This window comes from Arvicanthis niloticus, chromosome 11 (assembly GCF_011762505.2).
Source record: "Arvicanthis niloticus isolate mArvNil1 chromosome 11, mArvNil1.pat.X, whole genome shotgun sequence".
NCBI classification, from domain to species: domain Eukaryota; kingdom Metazoa; phylum Chordata; class Mammalia; order Rodentia; family Muridae; genus Arvicanthis; species Arvicanthis niloticus.
The window spans coordinates 52,858,813-52,874,099 of record NC_047668.1 but is presented as its reverse complement, the minus strand read 5'-3'; the positions used below and the strand labels follow the sequence as shown (position 1 = coordinate 52,874,099).

At 44.6% G+C, this 15,287-nt stretch overlaps 1 long non-coding RNA gene across 3 annotated transcripts in view; it reads left to right on the top strand.

The window, feature by feature from the left end:
• Positions 1 to 12,376, top strand: part of LOC117717150 (uncharacterized) — a 41,073-nt gene extending 28,697 nt beyond the window's left edge. The window contains exon 4 of one of the 3 annotated variants that reach the window (XR_013113215.1): positions 10,330 to 12,376. This is a non-coding gene — a long non-coding RNA (uncharacterized LOC117717150). The remainder of the gene's footprint in view (positions 1 to 10,329) is intronic. The other 2 variants (XR_013113216.1, XR_004607866.2) reach the window with 2 other exon arrangements.
• The last annotated feature ends 2,911 nt before the right edge of the window (positions 12,377 to 15,287 follow it).

Genomic DNA, 15,287 nt, shown 5'->3' with positions numbered 1-15,287 from the left:
TGGTATTTTGTCGTGTCAGTGACAGAATAGATGGAAGAGCCCCTTGGACATGGTCATTTAGTCACCTTTGAGGCTGTTTCCTATAGCTCCAGACCTGGTTGGCTAAGACATGTACCCTTCCTACATGTTCACAGAAGGCCTTGCAGCCAAGACCAAGTCCACAGACTACCCTTCCAGCCCCAGTTTCTTTATGGGCACATCCCGCTTAATAGAGAAATGGCTGCCCAAATTTTGTGCTTTTGAGTAATGCCAGAGTGGAATTTTGATATATGTCGAAGATTTCACATTTACTGTCTAATTTCTGGTGTCTCTTTGCTTACATCTAAATAAGAATATTCTGGAAGTGTCCTCCTTATATATGTTTCTTTTTAAACAAAATAACAAGCTTTTGTTCATTTTTGGTCAGGCCTTTAGAAAACAAGCAGCCCTAGAGGTGGTCTGTGCCCCGTAGCTTGGTAAATCATTACGGTCTTTACACATGAGCAGGGATCGTGGGAGGGATACACGCAATGGTTCTATAAGAATCTGTTATCACAGAAGCAGGGCTGGCAGAGGAGTTCTTGTTTTACTTTGGGATAGAAACATAAATCCGTCAAGCTGCTTCCTCATTCCTGGCACCTGCAATTACAGAGCTTAGCAGAAGAGGGTCAGATATGCCTTTTGACAAATTGCATCATGGTTCAGACTGGCAATGGCTACCCGCCTAGGTTTGGAGGAGGAATGTGGAGCTAGAACAGGCCACTGTGGAGCTCCTGGGGGACAGAGTGAATCACAGAATGAAACAGGCGATTAGACCCCATCTGAATGCAGAGTTTGTTTTTTTTTTTGTCCTTCCTCTGGGAACCCCCCCTTATCACTTGGCCTTCTGGGCTCCCTTCCCTTCTACTCATGATGATTTTTCTGATGCTTTCCCCAAACCCAGCCTCAGCTTCCAGCTGTGGAGTTAAAGGACTGTGGAACTGTGTTCTAATCTCTTCCCTGCTCGTGGGGAGCCACCTCCCATTTTCTGAGTCATCTTAAAAGTGCCTTCCAAATCCAGGTTCTCAGCAGCTCAGGGCTGCTAACTCTGTCCCAGAAGGTGTAATCTCTGCCCTCAGTACATTACCATTTGAGATCCAGAAGGACCGAACTTTGAGCACATGCAGTGGGATCGACCACCCGCTCTATGGAGGACTTGGGCCTTGCCCTCACCTCTAGTGTTCTTTGATTTCCTGATGAGTAGGCCATCACATTTCTCTCTTCCCCGTCCCTCTGTCATCCACCTTGGGTCTCAGTCCATCATGGAGATCAATAACTGACATCTGGGTGATGGATGGCGTCTTTCTTTCCCTCCATAAACTAAAACCCAACTGACACTAGTTCGCTTATATCTGAATCACCCTCATCATTCAAAGACTGATTGGACGAAGCCAAATTGGGACGTGACCCAGCTAATTCTTTTTCTTCCAGCTCAGCTTGTATTTACTGCCTTGCTCCCTCCCAGGCAGGGTCTCCGTGGCTGAGAGGCTGCTGGGTCATCCTGCTTATAGACAGTAAGGGAAACTAATGCAAAGACTGTGACCATGTCTCAGAAATATAACAGTATTCCATCTTTCCTCAGTGAAGCCAGGGCAAATGATCTTTCCATAGGGGTGTGTGTGTGTGTGTGTGTGTGTGTGTGATCTCTTCTGTTACAAGATTAATAGCCACAGTGATGATGGTGGTGGTGGGCGTGCTGGTGAGTGTGTGGTCAGAACTGGCTGGACCTGTTTTCTCTTTCACGATGGAGTAATGACACATGGAATTTTAGTCTTGTTTTCCCATTGTCTCAAACGTGTCATCCTGATCTGCGAGGCTGGTTAGCCATGGTTGTGTTGTGATAACTTCTCTGTTGCTGTGGTAACCTGTTGAAATGCCATCTAACTATGATAGGACATTTTTTTTCTCCCCATGTTGGGGGCAAGCCTACATGCTGTCTGGAGTCAGGCCAGCTGCCAAGTCCCTGTTTCACTATCATCTGGCCAGGGAATGGGAATGTTTTATGTGTCCTGTATTGAAAGATGCTTATGACTGGCTGAAGAAAAACTGACTGTGAGATTTACATGACATCAAGCAGTCAGAGTCATCTGTGAGTCCCCCCCTCCCCCCCCATGCTCCCACCTCCACTAAACGAATGGGGGTGGCTCATTGCTCTACCTGAGGGATACAGAAAGAGCTTCAGGAGCTTCAGTGATCTCTCTTGAGGAAATCTCATCTGTAGCCATGCCTAAAATGTACCTCATCCTGACTCGCTCCCCCAACCCCCTCGAGTTCCCTCTCCAGGAAAGCTTCCTCTCAGTGCTCCTGACTCCTGCATGCAGCCACACTTGGAGTCTCCGCATGATTGCTGCACCAGCTCTTAAAACACCATCTCTGTTAACAGAGCTCTGGATGTCCCCTCAAAGCATTGGCTCCATAGGCCAGAATCTAGAAGCTGTCTGTAGCCCTTCCCTCCTGATTCTGCCCCATTCCCTTCGGTCCATCCATTAGCCAGTTCTTTTGCTAATATTCTTCTGTTTATTTCATTTTATTGAGACAGAGTCTCATGTAGCCCAGTGTGGCCTCAAACTTCCCATTGTAGCTGAAAGACTCCACCCACCACACACACACAGACAGACACAGACAGACAGACAGACAGACAGACACACACACACACACACACACACACACACACACACACACCTCCCAGATGCTGAGATTACAGGTGTATGCCAACACACCTGGAAATCCTGTTGATTCTGCTTCCAGAATCTACTCTCTGCTTCATTCTCTATATGGAAGTCTTCTTATAACCGAAGTTGGACCAGAACATTCACCTTGCCAAAACTCATCATTGGATTCCTGTTATGTTTAGAATACTCTCTGATTTCTGTGTAGAGCTCTGCAAGGCTCTTGAGCATCTCTGAGACCCTGTCCTGTGCTCCTTTTCCCTTCCTCTCCCTCCTCAGTGGCCCTTTTGTGTTCTTGGTTACATGATCCCACCTCTCTCTCACCTCCTTTACTATACTGGAAATGGATTCCAGAGCCTCATGCCTGCTAGGCAAACAGTCTTAGCCCTGAACTATGTTCTCAGTGGGAGAATTCTAATGGCTTCCATCTGTTTGAACTGCATTTGCTTGCCTGTGGCCTTCTCTGCAGTGAGCATCATCCTTCCCCTGGCAATATATCCTTCGTATGTCTGTCCTGGCCACTCCCTGGGAGTTTCTTCTCTGGCCACTGTGATAGACCAGACATAGATTCCTTGTGTATTACTCACAGTGCTCCACATTGTGGAACAACCTGCTTGTCCATTTCCCCATGGCCTGGCTCCCTGCCTGACCCATGAGATCCATGAGGGCAATGCTGTATGTATCTCCTTATCGTGCCAAAAACAGCGCCATGAATTTTGAGCCCATAAATTGAAGCAAGCAGGTGCTGGTGACATTTGGGAAGAAGTGCTAAGATCGAGGGAAAACACAAGACGCCCTTGCTGGCCTAGTTCTGGATGTGGCTGCAGCCCCACAGGGCTGACAGTGGGCAAGTTTGTTACTTAAAATTTCTTATGCTTATTCTGTGTTTTTGTCTCAGTTGTTTAAAGATAAACATGGACTCAATTGTCATAAAAAAAATAACACAAAGTTTTCTGTTAGAAATAGATGTTATCTAAAAATACTTAGCATCCCACCTTTTACAGAGAAGTCCAAAATTAAATACAAATGTCCTGCAATACTCTTATATTTTACCATATCCTGACCATTTTTCATGGTAGACTGCCTCTTATCCTTGGAGGGAGAAGGGAAAGCATGTGTTCTTAATACGATAAAAATACTCATTTGATTATTCATCGTTATGTATATTAATTTGGCTCCTAATAGCCCAAAGTAGAAATAACCCAATTATATATCAACTGATGAATGCATGAATAATATGTATATAGCATTGAATCCACACCATAGAATAGCATTTAGCAAAAAAAAAAAAAAAAAAAAAAAAGAGATGTTGATACATATCGCAACATCGATGGACCCTGAAACATGGTGGGAAAGAAGTCAGCCATGTAGGATGCCGGGCTATGCTGCAGTTGGAAGTAGACAGAAAGTCGACCACTCCTAGCCCTGGGCTATGGAGTCTGGAGGGAATTTGGAGACACTACTAATGGATGTGGCATTTCTATTTGGAGTAATGAAAATGTTCTAAAATGGATGGTGGTGATAGATGCTCAACTTTTCAAATATACTAAAAAGTACAGAATTATATTTTCTGGGTGAATTCTAATGGTATGTGAATTATATTTCAATAAAGCCGTTCGAATTAATTAATTTATTGAATTAATGTGAGAGCAGCCTGGTGCTCTGATGACAGCATGACTGAGCAGGGAGTGAGTGGGGCTTTGTGTCAAATGCCAGCTTTGATTAGATGTGGATAATTGATCACCCCTTCCTCCTTCCCTCTCTCCTCCCTTCCGTCTTACATTTAAATCTTTTGGAACCTGGACCCAGAGATGGGTCAGGTGGGTGGGGGGAGTTATCTTTCAAGAGCTGAGCTGAGGTGTGGCCGCAGAGTGGCAAAGAGTTTCGTAAGGGGTAGAGATAGGATGCTGCCCAGTGGGCATTCTGGAGGCTCAGCAAGAGGAGAATGTGGGTTTAGGAACATCTTCAGTCACAGCAAATATGATAAAAGAATTCTTATGTGACTTCAGCAGACACCCACTCTATGGATGAATGAGGTTAGAGACAAAAGGGCCTCTCTAGTGCTGGGGGTGGGGCACACAGCAATGATGTACAGGTGCCAGAAGTCTGGGATATGGGTGGGGCCTTTTCCAGGAGAACGTCCTGTTAATGTTAGATAAAGCAATCAATCAATCAATCAATCAGTCAAGCAAGCAACCAACCAACCAAAAAAACAATTAACCAAACAAACAAAACAAGCCAGCAGACTAGATAGTTGGCTCAGTGAGGTAGCTCAGATGTTTTTGTTTGGTTGGCAACTCAGTTTGAGGCTGGCTGGGTAGATTTTCTCATTCCTGACTTGCCTGATCAGGGTAGAATAGAGCGGAGTCCTCTCCTAGGCAGAGGATCTAGCTGAAAACGCCTGATTTGTGGCAAATGATTGTATTTCTCACGCTAGAGGTTGCAGTACCTTTTAGCAGGCTGCATGCTCCTGGAGGTAGAGCTATGGCAGACTCTGTGCGAGACATTCACCGCTAGAGGGAGCACTGTGACGTTCTACATCGCCCGCACTGGGCTCTCTAGGCTGCGAAGCCAAGCCGACTGGCCAGAAGCCAGGGCTTTGGCAACAGGGGGGAGGGGATGTTCTTAAGAAACGCATTTTCTTCACCTTTGCTCTTTCCCATTTAAAGATTTCTCAGAAGAAACTGGACCCGAAAATCCTTAGTTTTTGTCAGGGTTCTTTGAGCACCTCCCTGCCCCACGCCCCCATTTTGTGGACCTTGGGTATGGGATGCCTGCTGAGGCCTGTGTAACCCTGGAGTGGTAATAGGAAGAGGGTACACAAAGAAGTAAAGTGAGGTCAGACTGGTAGATGTCCTGCCAGTGTGAGAGAACTGGAAAGGACTTGGAGAACAGGTTGAAAAACTGAAAGTGGGGAGGGGCGTGGAGCTAGGGGGTTGCAGTAGCTTTTAGCAGGCTGCACCATCCTGGTTGTAGAGCTACTGCAGACTCTGTGGCGGCTATGGGACAAGCACCTACAGCTTGTCAGGTAGCTCTACTTTGGCTTTTTAAGCTTGGGTAAGAGGCTCATGGGATAGCTAGTGCATGCCCCTGTTTTTTGGCATGATGCCCCCCCCCCCCCCCCAATTCAGTTGAGCTAGCCTCCCATGGTGACTGACCCTTCTGGAAGCACGGCTAAGACTGGAAGTGGTAGGTGTTCAGAGCAAAAGCCTTCATTCTTGGTTCCTACCTAGATGACCACTATGCTCTTGAACCACATCCTAGCTCTCATAGGACCGAAGCCCCACTCCAACAGTAGGAGACTCAAAGCCCATCTTCTTCCTGCACTGGCTCTTGAATCTGGGAGGCAGATTCTCTTAGCATCCACTGAACACGGGCAGCAGGTGTATAGGGAGTAGATGCTGTATATGTGCCCACCCACTGCTCTCCACGGAAGCTTCAGGAAGATGGTACCCCATCTGCAGCAGAGCAGGTCAGAATGGGCCTGCTGAGGCTCCTGTCACTGCTCTTGTGAATGTTGGTGATTGCCATGGTTACCTGGAGACTGGGAGCTCTGACAGTTGGAGGCAGAACAGGAGAAGATGGCCTGGAAACCTCACTGGGCCAGGAGATTCTGGATTAGAGAAGATATTTTACAAGGGTTCAGATGATCCACAAGCCAGGGGTCCTTTTCTTGTTCTGCTAGGTCCTAGGAGAACTGAGAAGAGGGAAGGATTGAGGCAGGGACTGGTCCTCAGTGAGTTCACAGTGAGATAAGATAGGTGGTCACAGAGCTCCCTATAGATTCAATACAGATTCCTGGGGACCTAGAGGAGGTCTCCTGTTCTTCGTTTACTATGCTAGCATGGGGGCTATGATTGCCCTCTCCCTAAGTTGGATGCTGTCCAGGTATGCAAAACACCTGCACTGCCAGTGCTTACGAGCTCCAGTTCTAGATCTTGGTTTTCCAGTCTGCAAAATGGGGTTAATAATTAGTAAGTCCGTATCTACTTTATGTCAACGAGGAGGATTTCTTAAATGAATAATTTTGTGTATTGGAATGAGCAGACAGATTTCAGGTCTTTAGAGAAAAAGCCTTGTTTATTATCAGCATCAACGCATGGAGCAGAAATTCCATCTAGTACTTTTGCTGTCTCTTCATTGCTGGGTGATCCAGGAGCTCCATTGGCTCTGTGAAAACATGGGGCTCTTCATAACTGTCTAACCCCCAGCCCTGGGAGTTCTAGAGCCTAAGAGAGGAGGGGCATCGTGGGAGCAATGAACAGGCATGGTGAGATCAGTGGAGAATGGTGGAGCCAGAAGCTGAGGCTCTGGCACAACAGTAGAAAGCTAAAGGTTGTTTGTCACAAAAGAGTGTTGTTCAGTGGCAGAAGCTCAGGGTGCTAGGTGCAGAGTTCACCCCAGGCCAAGAAGGTCAGCTTCAACGCTGTCCCTTTTTTCTGTTTTTGATACACTGTCATTATATGTTCAAAGAATAAGAAAAGTTATGCAGAAAAAATAGAATAAAAACCATCAAGTCAGTTGTATAAGCCAAACAATATTTGGCACATAGACTCTATGCTGTGCCCAGTATAGAAGGTTCCCATGATTGTGGAAGTGGATAGATTCACTCAAAAAGTTAGAAATACCTGTCACCTTTCACCCACTCTATGTAACATACATATGTGACATATATGTGCATACGTATAACTCAGTGCCATATAAAATCTCTTTACTGTATTATATATCTACTATACATTACACATACACACCTACACACACACACAGAGGAAACTTGTTTCCCTTCTTTGAAGAATATAATATGGTGAAACTGATCAATAGAAATACTACCTCGTAGTTTGAGTTTTATTCTCAGAAGTCTGTGCATCTTTGAACTAAGGTCAGGAGAGGAGTGGTAGGCTAGAGCGATGGCTCATAACCAAAACACAGGAAGGGAATGACGAGAACTGGGGCTATGACAGAGCCACTCTGGGCTGAGTAGGAGTGGAGCCAAAGAAAGGAACAGAGTGACAGTGACAGTACTGTCCCACTACACAGGGCAATCCCCACCTCTGCAAAAGCTATGCCTGTCCCTTGGTGTGGCTCCTGAGTATGGTAGCCACTTCCCAGAGTTCCTTGATTCTTGAGGCCATAGTCCAACAACAAAATAGAATTATTAGAGAAGATATCTATCTATCATCCATCTATCTGTCACCTAGTATCTATCTATCTATCTATCTATCTATCTATCTATCTATCTATCTATCATGTATGTATGTATATATATATGTATGTATATCTACATATATATCTACACCTATATAATCCATATATTTGTCATCTGTATTTATATGTATGTATGTATGTATGTATGTATGTATCTATCTATCTATCTATCTATCTATCTACCTATCTATCTATGTCTGTCTATTTTCTATCTGCATCCAGGTTTATACCTGTCAGCTTGGCTTCCGAAGGCTTCCTGGTGTCTCCTTGTCTATACAGAGTTCCTTCTTGTTGCACTTATGCCTGTAGTTATGTTCAGCGCTTCCTTGGCCTGTTTTACATGTGCTAATAATTCTTCTATTGTCTGAATTCCGAGTCTCCTTAGCTGATGGTCTAAACTTTAAGGACTGTTGATGTCACACATTCTTTCTAGATCATCAAGGCCTGCATTGTGGCCAGTGACAAGAGTGGCAGTGACAGTTACAGGGGGCAGAAGTTAGAAGCATCTTTGTATAACCCTGGCCACCAAGCAGGTTGTCTTGACCAACATGCTGGTGAGGCCTGGATGAGAAGCACAGCGCAAGGCTGGACCTCCTGGACTGGGCAAGACCATAATCCAGAGGTGCTTGATGGGAGAAAGCAGCAGCTGTGCATGGCCCACCAGAACAGATGACCTCATTATTGGGTTCCTGAGTGTGCACCTTTGCATACTCAGTTCTCATCACCTATGATTTATTCCCAGCCTCTATGGACTGGCCAGTTGAGAAGATGAACTGCTTGGCCCTGAAAATCATAGCCCTGAAGACTCTGCCTTTCAGTTCTCCCATAAGACTGTTCTACTCCCCCCCCTCTCTCTCCTAAGAGCACAGTTGCTCACTTCTTTATGGTCATGCCTTCTCTTTGTGTAAAGTCATGGAGCAAACGTGGCTACCATGTGTGTCTTGAGGGGGAGGTAGTGCTTGCTGGCTAACAGACTGGATTAATGGGGTCTAAATTTATCATATTCTTTGAGTAGGCTTTCTCACCAGCATGGATACATGTACAGAAAATGTGGATCTGGGTGATGTCATACCCTTACTTATTTCATTAACGCCAATGACTTCCCATTGTGCACAGAATACAGTTTGGGCTCTTCCCACAGCCAGACTTATCTATGGCTCCCCATCTTCTCATTGTGGTGCTCATCTCTGCTCATCCTGCTTCAGTGTCTGAATATCCCAGGCTCTTTCCCATGCTAAAGATCCAGTGCTGTTCAGCCAGATGTCCCTGAATGTCCTACATTCTACTACCCCCTTGGTCAGCTTCCTTTCTGTGCTTCAGGTCTCAGCCAAGATGTTGCCTCTTTAGAGAAGTCTTTCCTAGCTATGGTATCCACCTCCCCATGTTACTTAGAAAAACAGCAAGCAAACCAACCTATTATCTATGTCTCCAAGTAGCCTTCATTTGAATTGGACCACATTCGACATATTTACTACTGTATCTCCCCAAACTATTGCAAGATATATTGTTATATAACTCAGGACCACCTGTCCAGGGATGATGTCATCCACCGTGGGTTGGGCCCCCCTACCTCAATTAACAGTCAAGACAACTCTCCACAGATATGCTCACAAGCCAATCTGATTTATTCTTTCCTCTTAGATGAGTCTAGGCTGTGTCCAGCTGGCAAGGGTAACTAGACAGAAGGCTTGGGATCCCTAACAGCTGCCCATAGATGCTGGAGCATTGTCGTATTGTACAAAGAGATCAGTGTGTGTGTGTGTGTGTGTGTGTGTGTGTGTGTGTGTGTGTGTGCGTCCTTAAAGGAAGTCCTTAAAGGAAGTAATCTCATCAGTGGAGATGATACTAGAAATTTCCTTTGGGGAAGCAATGGGGCTGGATGACCTTTGAAGCTTCTATCAGATTGAAATGTCTGCACATCCAAAAATGATTCTAAAATGTCTTTGGAGGGTAGTTTCAATCAGCAGGGAAACGTAGGAAGATCAGAAAGTCCCACTTCAGAGATTTATTACTTCTTGTCTTTTAGAACCGCCCCCCCCCAAACACATATATACCTCAGAAAACTTTAACAGATAGGGTCACTACTTTTTGTGTATATGTGTGTTCATGTGTGTGTGTGTGTACACATGTTTGTGCATGTATATATGGGTCAACATCAGATGTTTCTTCGGAATTGTCTACATTGTGTTTTGAGAGGTGGGCCTGACACTGGGAGCTGGAGATATACACTGAGCAGTGGGTGAACTCCGGGATCCTTCTGTCTTTGCTTCCCCATAGCTGTTATTACGATTGTGTGCCACTATGCCTGGCCTCTTGCATGGGTGTTAGAATCGAACTCAGGTCCTTTTGTTTACACAGCTGGGTGACTGTCCTATTTATAGACTGGATTATTATTGAGTAAAAAACCACTCAGTGTTTCCCCTTTCTTCTTCCCCAGGATGGAGTATCCCTGTCACCCTGAGAACAGTGTATGGAGGAGAGAGTGTGCCTAGGCTCGGGCTGCTGGTGTCTGCATTCTTGTGCTTCTCCTGTCAGCATGAGATAATCTGGATACGCTAGAGTTGCAGAAGGAAAAGACTCAAGCAATGGACCCAACACAAGCTCAACCCAGTGCAGCCAACCCCAGAAACTCTGCAAACTCACAAATGAAAAGAAAATATTTCACTGTAAGGCTCCAAGACTTGGGGATTATCTGATAGACAACATTATCATAGAAAAACGAACTGATGGGCATGCTATAATGTCTTTTGCATGGACTGCATTGCCTAGACCTTTGTTGGAGGGTGTCAGGCAGGAATAATTGCTTTGTTTCAAGCCATTGAGATTTAGGAAATGGTTTCCATTTTTTTTTTTCCATGTAGAACTCCTTCCATGACCTTTCCCTGAAGTATGCATTGTTCAGACCCACGAGATAATCCACCACATTTGCAAGATTCCACCTCCTCCCATGGAGCCACTTCTAGCCTCTCAGTCCTATCTGTGGCTGACAAGGGCTTTGCTTATGCTGTGAAGCCATCAGGTTTACTGCAACACTGAGCAAGTGGAATTCAGAGAGATGAGGGTTCTTTGAAGGTGCAACAAAGCACAGAGACACTCGGTTGGTTGGGCCTCCTCAGAGAGCAAGGCGCGGCTGCATGCTCACCAGGATGGTAGGTGAGGAACTGCACACCCAAACTGGGGTATACTTTGTGATGTGAGGTGGATACCAAGTAAACACAACCGTCCTTCGTCCTACCTATCACAGATAGGCGGGGCGGGGCCTTTCCAACGCCCTTGCCTCTTACTGCCCCTGCCTCACTCTCTAAAATGAAATCTCTTAACAGCTGAAGGCGGTGTGATGTGGAGAACAGTAGGTTGAGATTCAGATTCAGGCAGAAACAGAACTGAAGGAAGGAGTCAAAGCCCCAGAGAAAGGGCTGAATGGGCTTGGAGAGGACAAAATAAAACAGCAGACACATTTATACAGGTCTCCCTTACCTCTCAGAACAAAACAATTATGAGATAAGAGAGGCACGGATGGGAGGAAATTCTTTCATTTTTCACATTGCAAGCTCGAGAGATCCAATAGGCTGTTTATGAAGAACAATAAAGAAGATACATGTACTCAGTAAAGAGGTTGTTACAAATATATCGGGTGGTTTTGAAAAGCCAGGGTTTTCTCCCCGCTTTTGGATAAAGCTGTCAGCTGAGTATTAAAAGATTTTCTTTTTCTCTCTCTGTCTTTTTTTTCTCCCTCTTGCTTTTTTTTTTCTTCTTCTTCCCCCAAAGCAATAAATGACACCACTGGTTTGTTACAATTGGCAGAAAGAGTTATCATTTTTCTTTAGGATTTGGAAATGCAATCAAAGACGGGCAGATTGGAGCCCGAATTAAATGAAGCTTAAACAAACACAAAGAAAAAATCTCGGCTGTTTTTTTTTTTTTCTTTAAACAAACAAACAGTGGAGTCGCAGCTCCCGTGCTGCTAAATTGAAGCTGTGAAGAATTTGACACTCGCACTTGACAAAATGGTGCCAAGCAGGGAGGTGGACGACACTTCTTGCGTTAAGGACCGGATGTACTGATCTTTTTATGAAAGTAAAAACCCACTGTTTCAGGAAACTCTTTAGTGAAACCTGTCTGGCAGTCTAATGGGAAATCACAGAGGACATTCCTTCTGTTGACTTGAGAACAGGTTAATTCTTTCTGGGGTAAATTAAATAAACGAAAGCTCAGGGGTATGAGGGTGTCAGTTCTATGTGGCTGATTTCACATTTGCTCCATTTTGGGTTCCTACCACCTGAAGTGGTAGACACATCTGCACCAAAGAGTTATCCCTATGTTGTTACACTACTTTTGTTTTGATTCATCCCGATACAAAAAGCCTTCTTAGAGTCAGAAACCTCTTCTCCTGGTTAGCTTCAACTGCCACCTTGACATGACCCAGAGTTATCTGGGGGAGTCTTAACTCAGGAATTTCCTCTGTCGGGTTGGCTTGTGGGTATGTGGGTCATTTTCTCGATTGTTGATTGATGTGGACTGAGCCATCCCTGGGCAAGTGTTCCTGGGTTAAATTAAGAAAGCAGGGTGAGCATACACCAGGAGGAACAAGCCTGGAAACAGCTTTTCTTTATGGTTCCTGCCTCCAGATTCCTGTCCTGACTTCTCTCAGTGACAGGCTATGACCCGGAAGTGTTAGATGAAATAAACCCTTTCCTCCCCAGCTTGCTTTAGTCATAGTGTTTAGCATAGGAACAGAAAGCAAGCTAGAACAGTTTTCCCCCTACATCATAGGTCTAAGAATCAGGATAGAAGCAAAGTATCCCCTGAGAAGATAAACAGATGACCACATAGGTTTTTCTTATGGATCTTAGGCATTTGTTCATCTTACTCGCAGGCCTATGGACAAGATTCTATGATCCCAGGGACAGTGCTCCTTCTTGAAAACCCAGAGTGAATTTGAATTGAAGAAAGGTTCCTGTATGTGCAGGGCAGGGACATCTAGAGTTACCAGATTCCAATCAGAAGCACAGACACTAAAAGGCAGAGTCTCAGATGTGTTAGGAGACAGCCATTATGTTTGAAGATAAAATGGCCTCCTCTGGCTTGCTGTCTGAGCACAGGTGCTGCCATTTTGGCAAGTTGTGAAACCTGCCGGAGGAGGGGCCTACCTGCAGGAAGTAGGCCACGGGGAGTGGGTCTTGATGTTTGTAGGCCCCCTTTGCTTTATTTTTTCCACTTTGTTGTCCACTGAGCTGTGAGGGGTAGCCTCCCACTCTAGCTACCACAGCAGTGAGCCACTCCCTCGGCCACGCCTTCTCCGCCAGGATGAATTGTTACCTGGAGTCAAAATCAATTCCTCTTTCCTTATGTTGCTTTTTCAATTCTTTTTTAAAAAAATTATCTTTAAATTAGGCATTCGGTTGCAGAGATGAGTAACATCATGGCTATTACAGAAAAACAATGCTAGACCATCCGATTTCCTCGGTGGTATATTTCGTCTTCGTAATCTGCAGTTCATTTCTTTTCAGCACAAGGGCCAAATAGGTGGCAAGCATTGCTTTGTTTGAGGAAGAATTTGAGGTGCTCGCCCTGTGTCATGAGTGAAGGCCACTCTGCTTTGTTGCCCAGCACTGTCCCCACCCCCCTGCTCATTTGCCCCCTGCCTAGCTCTCTGCTATAGTTATGGTGTGTCTCTCCAGCTCTAGAATGCCAACTTTGCAGGGCCTCAGATAGCTGATTATTGTACCCACACTGTGCAAACTGTCTTTCATAAACAGATCAAAAACAGTGTTTTCTCTACCTTTTCACAGCAGTATTGGCTATAAATTGTTTAGGAGGTTGGGGTGTGTGTATCTGTATGTGTGTTGGTATGTGTGTATGTGTGTATGTTTGTGTGTAGTGTATGTGTATTTGTATGTATGTGTTTGAGTGTAATATGTATATAGTATGTGTGTAGTATGTATGTGTGTATGTGTTTATGTGTAGTGGGTGTATATAGTATGTGCGTGTTTGTATATATATATATATATATATATATATATATATATATATATATATGTGGTATGTATATTTGTGTGTATGTGTATGTATGTTTGTGTGTGTGGTTGCTGGTGTATGTGCCTATGCACACACAGATGGAGATGAGAGGAGAGGATCAGGAGTCATCTTCTGTTTTTCTCCATTTTATTTTTTAAGACAAAGTCTTTTTACTGAACCTGAAGTTCACCATTTTGGCTAGGCTGACTAGCCAGGTAGCTCCTAAATCCTCTTGACTTTGCTCTCCAGTGCTGGGGTTTGAAGCATAAGTTTTTACCCCAGGATTCTCTCGTCTCAGTATCACAGTGCTGGGGTTTGAGGCATAAGTAACTGTGCCCAGCTTTTGAAAAAGTGGGTGCTGGGGATTTAAACTCAGGTCTCTTGCTTTCACAGTAAGCACTGAACAATATCCTCGGCCCCAAGATTTTGTTTTGGTAGCTAAAATTTTGTGGAAATGTTACTATTTAGAGAGAAAACTCTCATGCTTTGGAAATGTCTATAATTCATCCCCCCACTCCATCTATGTCCCTTCATGGTCAAACGGTATACTCAGAAACATTTAGTCACAGGCACAGATATGGGCTGAAGAATCAGTGAAAGTCACATCTTCCTCCTCAATGAAACTTTCTGACAAGGGATGTGTGTGATGGCTACTCTTGGTTTTCAACTTGACTATATCTAGAATGAACTACAATCCAGATATGGAGGACACACCTGTGGAAGATACTCTGCTTGGTTTGAAGTTGGTGAATCCACTTCTAGTCCAGACCTTTGAGGTAGGAAGACACACCTCTAATCCAGGTCTTGAGGTGGGAAGACACATGTTTTTAATCTGGGTCACACCTTCTGCTAGAAGCCTAAATAAAGACTTGGAACAAGGAAGGTTTTGCTCTCTGCCTGCTTGCCCTCACCTTGCTAGCACATCCATTGTAGCATATGCAGCAGACAAACTGAGGCACCCAGCCTTGTGGGACTGAGAAACTACTAGAATCTTGGGCATTGTTTTCACAGCTAGACATTGTTGGATTAGTTGAACTGTAGCCTTAAGTCACTCCAATAAATTTCATATTCATTCTACAAGTTCCTTGGCCCGAGAGAACCCTGACTAATACAGGGTGCATTCTTTATGTATACCATGCTTTTTTTGTTTATGTGATATATACATAAGTATATGATTATAGTGTGTATGTGTGTACATTTTCTTATGTGTGCATGCATGTTTACTGCGATGCATATATGTGCATAGGCCAGACGTCAATGCTGGGTGTCTTCCTTTATTGATCTCTACTGTATGTTTTAGAAATAAGGTCTCTCATTAAACCTATAGCTGGACATTATGCTATACTGGCTAACTAGTAAGGTCCAGAGATTTGCCTG